Genomic DNA, 18,489 nt, shown 5'->3' with positions numbered 1-18,489 from the left:
GTAAAGGTTTGGGCCTACAATTTTTGAACATCAGCAAACACCTGAGAAAACTTCTCCATTTCAAACTGGAACATAATTTGATTGGCAATGCCACAAGGAAAGGGTAACTAAGGTGTTAAACCTTGCATAAAACTATTCTGGGTCAAAATATGGCAAAGACAAGTGAAAGCTCTACTAATACAAATAAGTTAAGATAATGAGACAGTAGAAACTTTCCTTGGCAAAGCCAATCCAGATTTTGAAAAAAATGGCAAAGGTGTTGCATAAGTTAGACAAGAGGAAAATGCATTTAACTTAAAAGAGTCGCACTTTATTGATGATAATAGCAATCTGAAACTACAACCAACGTGGGAATGGCACATTAAAAAATCCACTGTTTTCAAGTCAATGCAATTTTTTTGGGGCAAGTCTGGGAGGAAACCATTCCAAAGTAGTTCACTTCAAGGAAAAAATGAAACATGTCTAAGTGTGAATGACTCTTTTCCAAAGGCAATGCTAGCTGAAAAAAGCAATTTCGGTGGCAAGTCACAGAGAAAAACACTACTTAAAGTAAGTGACTCGTACTTTTCAATGGCAATGCCAATACAAAAACTCGACTTTTAGTAGTAGATGGTGACCAAAAATGTTAACTAGAAAACAAACATGAGGAACCACAACTTTCAAGTGGATATCCCAATGAAAACTGACTAAGTGGCTACCTTCAAGTTAAACATGCCTAACAGAAAAGACTTCAAACATAAAGGAAAAATCACCTTTTTCACTTGGCAGAGCCATCCCAAGAGTGTGACAAGGAACTTAAGTCAACTAAATACAAATCCATTGCCAATTTCCAAGTTTTAAAAGCAAAACTAATTGAAGCCATGAGACCATCTTATATCATGGTGTATGAATGGGAGAGAGCATATTTGTACCAAACGAAAGCCTATTTTGGTAATTGAAGTATTTTATTACCATTTGGCAATAGATTATATTATGGTTGCTTCAAAAGTGGGGTTTTATTGAATATTTTATTATTATTTCCCCTTAAAAGTTGCCTCTAATGAACATATAAATGAGTAACTTGAGCGCATAACCTGTAATAATAGTTCATGCCAAACTTTTGCCGCAAAAATTTTCGATCAAGCTATGAAGTCAAGGATTTGATGTCCTCAATTTTGCCATCACAAAATAGGGGCAACCCTACACAATTTTCTCATAGATTTGTAGGTGTATCCTCTATGTTTTTGATATATTGGATAATGCAATGTAAAGGCAATATGCCATCCTTGAATAGTCCTTTATTTTGCACCTTTCCTGCATCCTTTTTGAGGGTTTATGTCAGCATTAATCATCTTATCACTCATCAGGGTGATGTTTTCCCTGACTGCAAGCACTTGATTATTGGTACCCTCCAAGTTTTTTTCTTCGCTTTTCTTACATTTGTGTTTTGTTTGTGTTAGTTTTTCCCAAGGATTATAGCTTTTGAAATTCTGCTCATTTTGAGTTATCTTAGGTCTCAAACAGAATTATCTAACTAAAGTTATTAAGGAATTAAGCATAATGTAGTTGAGTGCTTTCGGCCTAAGTGCATATCCTTGTTCTTTAGTTTATAATCTCTCAAAAGTGGGCTTTTTATTGATTATTGAATGAAATTAAATTGTCATCTACATAGGCAAGACCCTACAATGCAACAGTAAATTGTAAGCCTCTCATCGGGGAGATCTTTGATTCCAATATACTCAAAATTAACACAATGATAATTAATCTTGACAATAATAATACATAATCTAGGCTTCGACCGATTACCAATGAAAAAAAAATTGTCATCTACATGTAAAGTAGGTTTAGGACCCCATTACAAAATTCCAAATAATTTTGATAAGATTTAGACATAGTTTTCAATGATTTTCTAATCTAATGGTGAGCTTTTTCAGTCCTTTTACATATCTCTTCATTAAAATTATAGACATAGGATACGTCGAATTTCAGCAAAATTTTACCTTTTTTGAACTTCATCTAGATTTAATGATATTTAATATAATATTATTTTATTTTAAAATGATGTTGAGTTATTTAGTTAAATTATTTAGATTTAATGATATTTAATATAATATTATTTTATTTTAAAATGATGTTGAGTTATTTAGTTAAATTATTTAGCAATGTTAAACTATTTTGATGTTTTTTTTTCAATATAATACTAATATTTAAAAATACATAAACATATATAACTTAAATATAATGTCGACTTTTAATTCTGAAATTTTACCCTTTCCGAGTTTTATTCAAATTTCATGATTGACAAACTTGAATTCAAATTCGAACCTTGATTAGGAACTTATATGTAAATTTAAAACATGAGAGACAACTAGAGTTTTTATCCAATATTGCATGTCATCACATATGTTAATTTCCACTATCAATATTTTGGACCCAAGTCATAAGGGGGGGAGGAGGGGTTGAATGCATATACATGTGTTCAAATGAAAGTTGCAAATATATGCAAAATGCTTTAAAAAGCACATCATTATTTATGGTGACCGATTAAATAAGTTTGCAAATATTGAGTATATGTAAAACCAAAAACATTTGCATTTAACTCCAAATAACACATCTTAAGTTATTTGGGGGCAAAAATTTAATGTGTTTGCATGTGTAAATGACTTCATAAAGCATGTCACTATGAATTTAAGACCCATTTTTCGCACAAAGAGCCCCATGGTAGCAATTGTTAGACCAAAAGCATATGCATTTGGCTTCAAGACAATTAAGTGACTTAAGAGGCTAAGTGGAGATTTTACATGTCATTACATATGTTTTTAATGTGTAATGCCTCCTAAAAAGCACGTCAATACATAAAAACCCCATGGTAGCAATTGTTAGACCAAAAGCATATGCATTTGGCTTCAAGACACCTAAGTGACTTAAGAGGCTAAGTGGAGATATTACATGCCATTACATATGTTTTTAATGTGTAATGCCTCCTAAAAAGCACATCAATACATATAGAATTGTCATTGCCTTTAAAGGTTGGAAAAGGTGATTTTTGAGAGAAAGCACGTGTATTGCCTCATGAAAAACGTGTATTTATTCCTCTTATAGCTGTGTGTTCTATTCAGAAGTTGGGCGGCAAATTTTCCTTCATTTGCATATCATTTTTACATGTAAATGATGTGTAAACACATTTTGTGTTGTGTTTTGATGCAAAGGCTGGCAGTCAAGATTTTCCTCTTGAATACATGCTTTCTCAAGCATACAAACACCTGTGTTTTGGTTAAAACAGCCCATCTAGGGCACATTTTGTGCAAAACCAAGATTCAAGGTAGCAAATGCATGATCCAACACCTACATTTTGGATTTGGAAACTCATCCTAGGTGGAAAAGTTCATTTTCAGCTTGTATCTCATCTTCAACAAGCATGTTTTTCTTTTAGGTGTCATTTTTGCTTGGCATTGCATCTTGTATCAAACTCAATCAATTTCAGGTTTGAATAGTTCAAATCTTGTTGCTAGATTTCTGCATTTTATTTCTCCATTATTGAAAACTCGTGAGGCAACTCATCTTGACTCAAATGAGCATTGATTTCAAGAGGATTGAGTCAAGATTCATTGTCTATATAACTCCATTCTTGCAATCTTTATCTAATTCCAAAAAACTTTTGGATTTGATTCAGATTTTGCTCAAGATTTTAAGAAGACTTCTCCTGTTTTTTGCAAGAGGATGGAAGTTTCCCTATGCTTGTTTTAAGCCTTTTTCATGCATATAATTTTTTTCTTATTGATAAGTGCAAATCCTTCATTTCATTTGCAAATTTGCATGCATTTTTGTTTATGTGTTGATCCTTCTTTCTTTCGTCTTGATTTTTCCAAGTTGCATATGCAAGGGCTTCACTTTGCTTACGTTTCAATCAGGATTGAAAACCTTATTCTAAGAATGAAGTATTCAAAAGAAGCAAGCTATTTGTCCCATCATGTGAATGCAAACTAAAACCCCACCTTCATGCATTTCATATACCTTTTCCATACTTCTTCCATGGTTGTCACCGGACTTAAAATTCCCATTGGTAGTTTCAAGTTGCTTGCTGATTGACTTATAATGATAATCTATTAAAAACATCTATAAGTAGACATCATGCCATATGTTTATAATCAATTAATCCAACATTGTTTCATCCTAAAGCTTGCTGTCCCCATTTTTTGGTTTTCTCACTATACAAAGCTAATTTAATCCAAATCCATTTGCCTTCCGTTGTCTTGAAGGTTCTCAGCCATATTCCTCGTTCATATCCTTCCAAAATCCATACTTGTGCATCAAAAAAGCATGCAATGGATCCATCTCATGAAGACATACTCACCGTTTGGAATTTTCATGTAACAATTACGCGCATCGGATTTCCATGTCAAGAGAAGTTATACCAGCCAAGGGAAAAGAGAAAAAGAAAATGAAGTTTCAATATAATCAATACCATAACTCAATTTGCCCTTCATAAGTTACCTCATATAGTAATGAGGTTAGAGATAATGATATTGCTCATATGGACATGGATGACTTTCTCAAAAGTGTTGATGTTGTTGCATTAGAAGACATGTTCTACATCAAAGAAAGTTACATATATATGGTCTCTACCTCTCCTCTGGCTCCTCTAGGACCTAAGTTTGTATCTGCATGTGCAAAGAATTTTGATCATTCGGCCATAACCATTAGAGACCAAGATGGGAATACCATCATAAGTCTTGATCTTGAGACTATTGATAGGATATTCAATGTTCCATCCTCTCCAATAGGGTCACAAATATCTCAAAACAAAAGGCTTTGGAATGGTGGAATGAGGATAGTGCATACTACATCAAGTATATCAATAACCATTGGTTGATCAACAAGAGGCCTAACCTCACAAGATGGCCAAAGGGTGTGGGTCATTTTGAATTCAAGGAAGAGATCAATGATCTCATCACTCTGCTCATTTGCATTGGAAAACTCAAGGGATCAAACACTTTTGAGTCTTGGATGTATAAGTACATCTCTCTTATTGTTAGGTCTAACCAGAAAAAGATATTTTGGGGAGAGATGATTAGTGATCAACTGTCTCAGGTTCTTCCACTAGTACACTCTATATGAATTCATATTTGGTTTACATTGCTTCTGCCCTAGGTTCCTTTTCAGGCCTTCCTAACAAAGGAGACAAGACACTTGTGCCCGTATGGGAATACTATGATCAGTGCCTTTTAGAGTCAGTCGTGTGCATTACAAAAGAGTAAAAGATGCATTTATGGTCATTAAATATGCTTGTTTGACAAGGAGCTTCGGAAGAAGTCTGTATCTAACAAGGCTTGGATAAAAGTAAATGAATACAGTTGCCTTTTCTTACAATTTTTATCTTCCCCTATTTAAAAGTGGGTTATTTTCAAGGAGAACCATACACCTTGCCTTTGTAACCTACTAATAAGATCATCCTAATGGAATTAGCAAGACAACTTATAGCAATGCAAACATATTAGTCTACACTGCATAGGCCAGTAGTTGGGATTTCTTCACGAAATACACATAAGATTGGTGGGTACTCCATAGACACAATGTCAAAAGCAAATAACATGGAATTTGGACTTCAACTGACCACTCTAAAGAAATTCATGGCAAGGAGTTGTTTTGACTAGAGGGGAATGAATGATAAAATAAGAAAGCAGTATGCGCACGTGCATCATCTTGAGGATTTATGGATTGATTTGTGCATATAGGTGGACATCAAGAAGTTAGACTACTCAAAGTTGAAAAACTCGGACTAGGCAATATCTTAGTCGACCCATTTTTTTTGAAAATCTCCGAATTGTCAAAAACTCAGCGAAAAAATCAGTAATAAATCAACACTTTTATTGAAAATTTGAAAATATATAATTTCAATAAAAATTCTTAAAAGCGCGCACATACACCAAATGTGTAGAACATTTACTAATTGGGATATCCACCAGATATCAATCAAAGATTAGACTCAAATACATAACAATTAAAGCTTAGAAGATGAAGTTTTAACATAGAATCATTCAATCATATAACAAAAAATAAGTACGGCACGTAAATGGATAAGTTCATACTTATAGAAGTCAAACTCCATGAAACTATAACTTTTGAACAATATTAAGTTCAAGTTTCAATAACAATGAAAACTAGAAGTAGATATCATAAATTGCATCTAAGACAAAAGTTCAAAAGAGATCGTCCTCGCTACATGGATGGTGCTGAAGTAATTGCAGCATCTTTAACAAGTGCTGAATAGGTCCTCAGGCTCAACAGAAGCCTCTAATGGATGACCAAGCTCATGTTCCTCCTCAGGTGTTGCCACTCATGTATCCCAATCATTTGCCTCCATCTCAAACACACCTAGTTGTTCATCAGTCAATAAAGGATTCACATGCGCATCTACACATCATCACCATCAAGAGGAGCAATCCAATCTATAGAATATGGATCAATCTCTTCCAAGTCAAGTGTTTCATATGAAACTTGACCTTGTACCTTCTTTTTGTGCAACCAAAGGTTGTACCACACATAAACCAAGTTATTCAAGCACTTTTGAGACAACCTATTGTGCTTATTTGTGTGATGTTCTCAAAAGTACTCCAATTTCGCTCGCAACCAAAAGCACTATAGGGCTAAGATAATATTCAGATGGCAAGCTTTTAAAGATTAGGTGTTGTCGCACCATAATCTTCCAACCACATATCTGCAAGGATTAAAAACAGTCATTTATAATGTTGTGAAGATTTTGATAAATTTAATGTGCGAAATAAATTTTATAATAAAACTAAACATTTTTTTTAACCTGGTTGCAAGGCATGTCTCCTATGTTTGCAATCAGGTGAAGAAAACAATTGCCTCTCTTCCCTCTTGTAGCTTTGTAATCTTTGAATACATGTGTACAGAGTAACTTAAACCTATGCATCCACTCTAAATGTGTCAAAGAAATAAAACTCGGGGTTCAAGTAGTAGGCAACCGCATGAATATGTTGACGGAGTTGTCGATTCCACCTACAATCGCTTATGTTCCATATGGGTCTATATTTGGTCTCATTTGACCTACACAAGTGTTTAAGGGCCTCTTTGGCCCTATCTGTGGCCTCATATAGATACCTCATAGAGTTTTTATCCCATCCACCATTCATAGAACCTTCACCAACAATTCTAACATCTAGACATAAAAATTATACAAAAAACAATGAATTGCAATATTTAAACATTAAATAATAAATCATAAATCAAGACATGAAAACTTGCGTTGATGATTTCCTTCATTAGCTTGTCAAATCTGACATCAAACACAACCTTCTCTACTTCAAGCTTTTTGGCATAAGGTCACTCCAACCCTTTCTCCCTAACAAATATCCTTCTCAAGTTGGGCAATGTGGCTAATATGCTTTACCAAATGTGAAATTTAGTAGCAAAGTGTGTAACCCCCAATCGCACGAGATCCTTATCATCAGTGTGCTCTCTCATAAGACTCAGAACCCATGTGTGGTTGTAGATGTACTTTGTGAGATTCCTTCATCTTCAACCGCCTTTGCCACCCAACTCAGCTTCCCTAGGTCCTCTAGGAGCAAGTCAAGATAATGAGCAGCACCAGAGCTCCAAATAATGTGGGATGGCTATCTATCAAAAGTCTACCAGCTGCCACATATGCAGTTGTATTATCAATCACAATCTGGATGACATCGCTCACTCCAACTTCCACTACCACCTCATACAAAATGTTGCACAAATTCTCTACATTTTTGACTTGATTAGAAGCATCAACTAGTTTTAGAAATAATAATTGTCTCCCAAAAGCAACTAGAAAGTTGATGAGCGTCATATTCCTGCCATCTATCCACCCATCAAATATAATAATGCAACCTCTGCAGCCTCTTTGTTCTCAAACTCTTCTTTGCTCCCGCACAAGTTGATGAATGCTTTGGACCTTATCTTGTAACAACGGTCCACTCACCTCATAACAAGTCGGCGGCTTGAACCCCTTACTAGACACGGTCATTGTAGCAAGCAATTGATCCCAATATGGACTACATAAAGCATTGAAGGGAACATCATTATAGTACAAAAATCTTGCAACTACCACCCTTGTCTCATTCATCTCTTTGTTTCATACAGTTCCTTGCAATCTAGGTTGCACACCAAGAATGTTACATGTAACCCAAAAGTCTAACATATGCCAAACCATATTTTTGAATACTTGTATCCGTAGCCCAATGGAAGATGAAGCCCCTGTTTGTGGCCTTGTAGAACTAAAATCCCCCATTGGGACTGCCATTGCCTTTGATGACCTCTTTTTCGCTCCCTTATTTTGTGCATATTCTTCAAGACTTGCCAAAGCCTCCCTTGTAATCTCTTGCAGATAGTCATCACAAGGTGTAACTTCATTACATGGAACCTTTTCAAGGTGATATATCAATCGGTTTATGTCTCCACTCATCTCCTTTGGAGAATGGTTACATTTGACATCTCCTTGATTTGGTCCTGGTGTCCCATGTTTCCATAGCTCATCCCTCTTTCTGCCACCAACCATCCTGTCAAGAAATAGGTAGACTAAGAGAAGAACCTAGCAAAATATAGAGGATTACTAATTAGAAAGCATATAATAAATACCATTTTAGTACAATTATAAACCTATGATAATTAAAGAATTGAATCTTTATTTATTGCAATATATTCATGTATCATAAATTACTTAATGTTAAACAAAATTTGTAAATATTAAATATAATTTTAAATTTATATACTGCTTATTAAATACTAATTTATTAATAATTTAATATATTCACACTGAAATTATAGAACTATAAATTATTATATATATCATATATTATAAAGACTGTATAAAATTATGAATTATAATATAGGTTACATCATAACAATATCAATATATAGTAAGAAGTTAGGAATATAAATTTATAAACATAATCTCAGTATAAATATTAAATATATTAATAGTCCCAAAATCTATAATTATGTATAGAAGTTTATAAAGATTTGGATTTATTAATAAGATTTCAGACCTAAGTATTAATGTGTTATATAGTGCGGAGGTTGTATTATGAGTGCAGTCACAAACCTCTACTTCTGAAACACAAACCTTTGATGCTTTTGAATCTACTAAATCATTTGAATTCTTAATGTTTAACCAACTATTGTTGTTGCTTAAGGATCTACCGTATCGAACTCATCTAATAGCACTTGCTGGAAGGAGAAAACGTGGCCACTACTAAAAGGAGAAACTGTTGAACTCTTTGAGCTTGGAGCCATGACTCAATAAAAAAATAGAAAATACGGCTAAAAACTAATGGCTATCGTCCAACAAAGAAAAATAAGGAAAAGATGACAAACCTAAATTGCTATATTTTCTTGTTGACTTTTCTGACTGATATTTTTGCATGGCTCATGATTGGTGAGTTTTTAACATATTTCTCGCTATGCAACAAACAAAAACACGTTATCATTTTTAACAATGATTAAATCACCAAGCCATTTTTTGCGTGATAAATAACGCGATTAGTGAGACATGGCAAAGTTTTTTGTCATCGAGACTACTATAGACTAACCATCAAACAGTTCATAGACTTCAATTTCACAAAGATTTCTAATGGGATTGGATGATGGAGGCAAATTTGATCTTGAATATGTCAAACATCATATCAAGTCTTTGCTTATCATGCCACCTGCATGGTCAATGAAGAACACATCTATTTGGGATCATTTTCAGTTTATCCTTGCAAATACCAATATTTGGTTAAAAAGAAGAGGTCTCAAGTGCATAAAAATGACAACAGGCAAAGGTTTTGACCTTGCAGAGCCAGTTGATTTGAGCTCTGAAATCAAAGGAAAAGGAAAGAATGGCACTCCTACTCTTGCACCAGAATTTGCAATTCCATTCATTCCAAAGCTCACTACTAAAGGTGGTAAGGGTATAGGTAAAGTTCTTAGAATCAAAGATGTAGAGTCTCAAAGGATTCAAATCAATTCTAGTGATGATGAAGAACTTGAAGAGCATGTTCTTAAAGCACCTCACATTACTGATGCATCTGTCGCAATGGCTCTCCCAAATACTACATTGGTGTCAAACAAGTCTCCCAACTCTTTGTTTGACACAAACAGGAATTTATTCTCCATGGTACATGTGCATCTTGTAAGTTGTGGATACACCAACTATGCCCATTTCATTGGTTGCTCCTGCACTTGTGTTAAAGAATAAACACAACAACTTCAAGAATGTGTTTGACACATACTCCATGTCTATCCCCTCCATGACCATTTCAACCATGACACTATTAGATACTGCAACAACACAATTAGAGCAATTCATGGCTAAAGTTGCATGCAACAGCCCAACACTAGCGGCTATCTAAACTGAGACTCCTATTGCAACTATAGTTGCACAATCAGATATACAAATAGTTACCACTCCAGAAACAATATCAATGGTGGTTTATCCTCTTCTACCTTACCCCCATGGTTAAGTCCGATAACAAAAAAGAGGAAAAAGGAAGAACTTCCACCTGAGGAAATTGACTTCAAAAAAGTCAATAGACCTACGGCCCCTAACAGTTTCAAGGGTCGTAGTTGGTGCCAATGAGATCAAATATGTTGAGGTAGTTGAACCTTTGGTGGATAAGTCTACTGAGGAAATGCAAACCAATGATGATTATAGGATCACCTAAGTTGAACTTGGTAAGAAAACACGCCTTAGCTGTTAGCAAGATGCAATCACCTTGCTCACGCAGAGAAACGATAAGCTATGGGAAAAGAAGAATAAATTGAAAGAACAAAATAAATGTCTTCTTGAGATGATCAAAAAAAAGAATAACACTTCTCAAAGAGTTGATCCAATCTCCACATCTTCTCCTAAGCACAATACATAGATGTAGTGGAAAGCAAACATTGTTGATGATTAGTGCATTCATCTAGAATGTCATGCCCCTTGTTTTCCTCCAATAGAACTAAAAAATAAATGATAAAATAAGTAAATTGATTAAAAAATAAATCATAATATAACTTATTTGATTATATTATTAATATCATGAGACAAAAGAATATAATGTAAAGTAATATATGAACACAATATAATCTATAATTAGATAAAATACTATTATACTATAATATAAAATAGAAAGAATTAAATATAACTGAATAATTTATTAAGATAATAGATAGTTCCTATTATCTCTATTTAGTATCTAATGGTTATATATCGTAATCTTCTGTAAATATTAGAATGTTCCTAAGATTTTGTTTTTTGTTTCTAGAATAGAATGTTTCTATTTTTTACGATCGTTTCTTAAATAACCATTGTTAATCTCTTGTATAAATTGATCTCTTGATCACTGCTAATAACAAGCAAATATTTTCCAATTACTTCGCAATATGGTATCAAAGTCAATACTCAAAATAAAATCAACAATAATTATAATTTCTTGGTTGAAATTATCTATCTTTTATTTTCAAAATTATTTACATGCCTATTTGCTTCCAACTCTCTCTATAATCTGACTAGGGTTTCCGCTTTAAGAGATTTTAATCTGCCAACTTCTAGTTCGGTTTTGCAACCCAATTTTGTCCAGATCCATCTGTTTTTTAATCCATTTTTTGTGGTTTTTTTGCAGCAAGGTTGTTTTTGTTCAAAACCCTAATTTTTTATACCAGATCAAAAAAAATTACAAATTCTTGGTGGGTTTTTTGAGATCTCAACTCGGTTGTTGTCTTTTTTTTGGATGCCTCGATTTTTGAGCCAACCGATCTAGAAACCAACAACATATTCTTTTTGGGTTTTGATTGATTTTTCACTTCAAAAATCATGTTGGGTTTTGATTGATTTTTCACCTCAAAAAGCATGTTGGATTTTGATTGTTTTTTCACCTCAAAAATCATGTCAAGTTTTGATTAATTTTTCACCTCAAAAATCATGTTGGGTTTTGATTCAATATTCACCTCAAAAATCATGGCTTTTTGCGGTTTGTTTTGGAACATTATGCTCATCTACAAAGTTTTGAAGCATTATCCAAAGTACCATCAGCAATCTTCTTAGCAGACATCCTTTGCTCCAAATTCTGGAGGCTACCTAAAAAAAAACATTCAATACAACTATTGCCACAAGTTTGGGCACATGAAGGTTGAATGTCGGAAGCACTTAGCTTAATTTGGTTTGCAGCCCATAGCAAACAGTGCAGAGCCCCTTGAGCAGCCATAATCTTCCTTTTACACTTTTCGACAACTTCGTGCTCTGGATAGATTACTGTTAAGAGAGGGTATTACGATAACAAATATTTTCTATTATCTTTGTTTAGTATCTAATGGTTATCAATTGTAATTTTCTATAAATATTAGAATGTTTCTAATATTTAGTTTTTTGTTTCTAGAATAGAATGTTTCTATTCTTTACGATTGTTTCTTAAGGAAACATCATTCAGTCTCTTGTATAATGTAATGGCCCTCCTCAAATCTGCCCTCAAAAATGCTGATGAAAGCTCAAGGAATTTCATCAAACAATTCACATGCAACGGACGTATGACTGATATAGTACTTCAGCTAGCTTCAAATGACTTTTTTTACAATTTGCATCAATGAAAATCTTGTGCTAGAAGACTACAATGGACTACACAATGACCTAACATGAGTGTGCTACTAATTTCGACAATATTCAGTGCATATATATGATCTAAGCATGAGAAATGAACACCTACAGCCAACTGGCCTTTTTACAAACAGTTGGTATGCAAACTAACTAGCTGATAAATAATGATATTAAATTGCTTAAATGACACCAGCAACTATTATCTTCTTAAATGCAATGAAAATTACAATGCTCATGAAATATGGCCAAGACTTTGGCATTTACATGGATTACAAAATGATAATGCTGGTATAATGCACACTTACAGCTGAAAGCTTACAACACCCTAAAAACAATACTAACAAAAGAACCTGGTTGTAAATGGCTGAAATAATTTCCTTCTATGCTGCCCCTTCTGCTTTGCTTTTTTCGAACTGCTTTTTCGGCCTGCTTTTTCGTACCCACTTTTTTCAGCCTGCTTTTTCGATTCCGCTTTTCCGGACTGCTACTATGTTGAATCTCAAGACCATATCTTTCAATGGCGTCAAGATTTCCAGCTTGAAGGGATTTCATCCTCCAAACTATTGAGACCATAATCTCCAGAAAATTTCTCAATTTCTTTGATATTTCCAAGCATGAATAAATGAGAGCTATCCTCTTTCTTTTAATCCCTTCCTCACTTGCTCCACGCTTCCGTCTTGCCAATGTGGGATAATACATGACTTTTAATATTACTTTTTTTTTTCTTTTTACAAAATCCATGTATGCACTCAAAAGGGGGACTCTTGATTTTTTATAAAGTGACTTTATGAAACATTATAATATTTAATTTAAATAGTCACTTTACCGTTGTAACTTCAAACATTAAAATAATATACCAAATAAACTCGAAATCCCACATATAATAGCTCATTAGAAAGAGCCCAACAAAACGCATCTCATCCTGTCACTGAAAATTGAAGGCACTGCATCCCCCTATTGGCTTACTAAAAATAGTAAGTCTTCCTGACAACCCAACAAACGAACTCCGTTTGGCCTGTAATTAAATTTGACTGGGCCAAATAACCTCAGGATCCCTTTTGAAGTCCTGGTTAGCCCTCGGGACCATACAAGAATGGGCTAACGACAACATACCTCCAAACTGGCTAAGTGGGGGACATTACAGTCCGCCCCTCTTGAAATTGCTTGTCCCCAAGCAATCTCAACTCAGGATGCTGAATAATCTCCTCTGCCTCCCATGTCGCATCCTCAACTGGTAGGTTCCTCCACTTTACTAGGTACTCCCTGATAGTCCGCCTGCGAAGCACCCTCTCCCTGGAGTCAAGTATAGCCTCAAGAATCAAGATAAGTTTTCCCTCATCATCGAGAGGTGGAAATACTACTGAAGGCACCAAATTATGCCCCAATGCCTTCTTAAGGCGTGACACATGGAACACGTTATGTACTTTACTGTCTGCAGGCAACTCCAACTCATAAGCTACCTCACCCACTCTCTTGATTACTTTGAATGGTCCATAGTAGCATGGTTTCAATTTCTCTGCTCCACTCCTCTTGAGAGAGGACTGTCTATACGGCTGTAACATGAGGTACACCATGTCTCCTACCTCGAAAGATCTCTCAACCCTGTGCTGATCAGCATATTGCTTCTGCTGATTTTGTGCCCTTTGCAAATTTTCCTTCAAGGATCGCATAATGTCCTGACACTCCTGCAATATATCCTTGGCCTTAGGCACCCTACTGTCCCCAAATAACAAATCCAGAAAATTAGGAGCATCATACCCGTACAATGCCATGAAAGGGGACATTTGAATAGACATATGGAAAGAGGTATTATAGCAATACTCCCCTAGATGCAGCCACTTCACCCAAGCCTTCTGTTCTCCTACAATGTAGTTTCGAAGGTACCCCTCAACCCATTTATTCACTATCTCTGTCTGCCCATCAGTTTGGGGGTGGTAACTGGTACTCGGAGTTAGCTCTGTTCCACACAACCTGAACAACTCCTGCCAAAAGTGGCTCATAAACCTACTATCCTTGTTGCTGACTATGTTCCGTGGCATCCCATGTAATCTAAATACCTCTCGAAAGAATAGCTCTGCTGTCTGTACTACTGAATATGTGGACGAAATCGCAAAGAAATGTGCAAATTTCGTCAATCTGTCTACCACAACAAAAATACAATCCCGACCCTGTACCTTGGGGAGGCCTGTAATGAAATCCATGGAAATGCTATCCCACTTCTTCTCTGGTATGGGTAGGGGCTGTAGTAAACCACCTGGAAAGGAATGTTCCTATTTGTTCTGCTAACATACTAGGCACTCCCTAACAAACTGAAGCACCTCTGTTTTGAGTCCTTTCCAAGTGAAGCGCTCTCTCACCTGCCGATATGTCTTAAAGAATCCGGGATGTCCTGCCAATGGTGAATCATGAAATGCCCTCAAAATCTTTTGCTTCATAGCAGACCCGGGTACTAAATAAATCCTTTCCTTGTAGATGATCAAATCATTTACAACAGTGTATCGACTATCCTGAATAGTTCCTTCAATAACACTAGATGCCCAACTATCCTTGGCATACTCTACCAAGATCAACCTTGGCATACTCTGCCAAGATCAACTCTCTCTAATTGTCCGTGACTATCCCAACAGCAAGCAAATGAGGCCTTCTGGATAAAGCATCTGCGACGATATTTTTCTTCCCTTGACATAGACTATGTCAAAATCATAAGCCTGTAACTTACCCATTTCTGTTGCCTGTCATTGAGATCCTTCTGTCCAAGGAAATGTTTCAAGCTATTATGATCTGTTTTTACTGTGAATCGGCTCCCTGCTAAGTATTGCCTGAACTTAGCTAGCGCGTGCATGATTGCTAGCATTTCTTTGTCATAGATGTTGTAAGTTCTCTCAACACCTCATAATTTCCTGCTCTCATATGTGATGGGATGTTTGTCCTGCATGAGGACAGCTCCTACGCCCTCTCCTAAGGCATCACACTGCAGCTCAAAAGGCCTGGTGAAATCTGGAATGGCTAAAACAGGGCATCTACTCATCAGCTCCTTGAACCTGTCAAAACAATCCTGAGCCTTCTCTGACCACTTGAAACTATCTCTCCGTGTCAAATCTGTAAGTGGTGCTGCTATCTGTGAAAATCCCTTCACAAATCTGCGGTAGAACCCGCAAAGCCCAAGAAATCCCTTGAGTTGCGAAGTGTTCCTCGGCGGTGGCCAATCCAAAATGGCCCTGATCTTGTCTAGGTCAACCCGAGCACTTCCTACACTAATAATATGCCCTAGATAGAGCAACTCTGTCATCCCGAACTCGCATTTACTCATCTTGGCATATAATGACTCCCTCTCTAGAATGCTGAGCACTGCATCAATATGCTTCAAATGTTCCTCCCAAGTACGGCTGTATATCAGTATATCATCAAAAAAAATCAACACAAACTTCCTCAACTGATCTCTGAATACTCTATTCATACAGGACTGGAAAGTGGCGGGGGCATTAGTCAACCCAAAGGGCATATGACTAAGAACTCAAAATGTCCATAGTGGCATCTAAAAGCTGTCTTCTCCACATCCACCTCTCTAACCCGTATTTGGTGGTAGCCAGATCTCATATCAATCTTAGAGAAGTAGCAGGCACCGTGCAATTCATCAATAAGCTCATCAATGCATGGAATAGGGTATCAGTTCTTAATTGTCTTCTTGTTTAGTTCCCTATAATCAATGCACATCCTCATTGTACCATCCTTCTTCTTCACCAATACTACTGAAGAAGCGAAAGGACTCTTGCTTGGTCGTATGTGCCCCATGTCAATCAACTCCTTGATTGCCTTTTCTATTTCATCTTTATATCTCTTTGGATGGCAGTAGGGTGTGATGATGACTGGCTTAGCCCCTTCCTCTAACTCAATAACATGCTCAATTCCCCTATCCGGGGGTCTCCCTGGAGGTATCTCACCAAACACCTTAGTATGTTTGGTTATTATTTTTTGTACATCAGGGGGATACAGCTGTTTATGTTGCTCTGTCACCTCAGGCATTACTTTGAACCCTGCTGTCCACTGCACCTGGTCGTGTCTGAAGAAACTCTGCATCCGCTTGAGTGACACCACTTGTAGTCTCCCATCTAACAAACCTCTGAGTACTATCTTCTTACCATTTGCCTCAAACCTCATTTCCATTTTCTGGAGGTTAAATGTAAACTCTTCCAGAGATTTCATCCAATTCATCCCAAGCACCATATCCTGATCACCAATGTTGACAACAAAGAAATCTCCCACCATGTCATAATCTCCCAAACGAAGCTGCAAGTTGGAGATTTTCTTGGTACAATCGATTTTGAAGCCGTCGGCAACCATCACCTTAAATCCCCTATGCTCTTCTGTATGTAGCCCTCTACGTGTCACAAACTTTTCATCAATGAAGTTATGTGTTGCCCCTGTATCAATGAGTGCCACAAATCTTTGTCCATCCAAAGTTCCCCTAACTCTGAAAGTGACGGCCTCCTGTATACTGGACAACTAAGCTATCGTGCTATCACTGTGTGCTTCCTCATGTGAAGAATTATCATCTCCATCTGATTCTGATGACTGCTCTGAATCTCCATCCACTGACTCTTCGGCAGAAAAGTACTCCATCTGCTTGGCTTTTGCTTTCAATGGACACTTATGTGACAAATCCCAAGGCTCCCTGCAATGAAAACAAAGCTTCTTCTTCCTGAGATACTTAAGTGTCTCATTGTCCAACCTCTTACTTTCCTCCTTAGGTGGCTGACCCTCTCTACGAAAAGGTTTACTGTCCTTATCTTTCCTCGAAGGGAAACTCTTTGCCTGGAATTTATTTTTACAAGCTGAAGAGGAATCCATGTCACGAGCTTTCTTAATGGCTTCCTGCAAAGTGGGAGGGTTGAGAGCTTTAATCCACCCTCTCAACGGATCAGCTAACCCATCCATAAATAGAACCAGTAACCTCCGTTCAGATACATCTGTTACTAACACTGCAAGTTTCTGAAATGTATGTTTCCAATAATCCCCATTGTTTAAGCTGAGCTAACTCCTTGAAATGTAGTTCTGGATCCTTCCTATCAAAACGTTCAATCAGTCTCTCCGTAAACTCCACATATGAGGTAATGTGTGCATGACCCATAGTGACCATACCATGATGCCACCACTCGTGTGCTAACCCATCCAGATGAATTGCTGCATACTTAATAGCTTCTTCCTCAGACATAGGGTTCAATTGAAAGTATGTATCAAGCTTTTGAACCCAAGCTCTTGCTATAGACTTCCCCGAGCCATCATAATATGGTAATTGAAATTTCCCTACTTTCTTCCGTAGCTCATAGCTCTGGTTCCTGTCATGTCCACGTGGCATATGTTTCATCCGCACATCCATATACTCCCTAAAGGTAATTGCAGCAGTAAAATCTGGACCTCCGGCTTCCCAATCTCTTCTCAACTGGTCCTATATATCAGTGATCTGGGGCTCTGGTACGAGCTGCTCTGGGGCTCTAGGAGGAAATGTGGGAATCATGGGCCTTGAACTCACTGTCCTAGCTTGCTGGGGTGCATGACCGAAATTGTTCCCAACTTGTTCACCTCCATTATGTGTCCCATCCTAATTGTTCCCATTTTGATTGTTACCATTTTGATTATTACCATTCTGATTATTTCCTCCACCCATGTTAGCATTCAACCCCATTTGACGAGCCATCATCTGCATTATAAGCTCCATTCTCTGATTTTGTTCTTGTGCCCTTTGTTCTGCTAATCGCTGTCCCTGTGCCAAGGTCTCTAATAACTGTAAGAATCTTTCCTCTCTAGGATCTCGAGCATTATTGTCTCCCATATTGCCGCCTTGATCAAAGAATATCTCCTCTGTGTCTGTATGACTGGATTCTATGTCCACCTGCACGGAT

The 18,489-nt window shown here is 36.6% G+C and overlaps 1 protein-coding gene across 1 annotated transcript in view; it reads right to left on the bottom strand.

The window, feature by feature from the left end:
• The window catches only part of BIOF (biotin F), a 225,874-nt gene that overhangs the window by 156,241 nt on the left and 51,144 nt on the right, over positions 1-18,489 (bottom strand). The gene's annotated exons all lie outside the window — the stretch shown is intronic.

The sequence above is a fragment of the Cupressus sempervirens genome, chromosome 8 (genome assembly GCF_028749045.1).
Source record: "Cupressus sempervirens isolate cs-2001-9-10 chromosome 8, ASM2874904v1, whole genome shotgun sequence".
NCBI lineage: Eukaryota > Viridiplantae > Streptophyta > Pinopsida > Cupressales > Cupressaceae > Cupressus > Cupressus sempervirens.
This window is presented reverse-complemented; position numbering and strand designations above follow the sequence as displayed.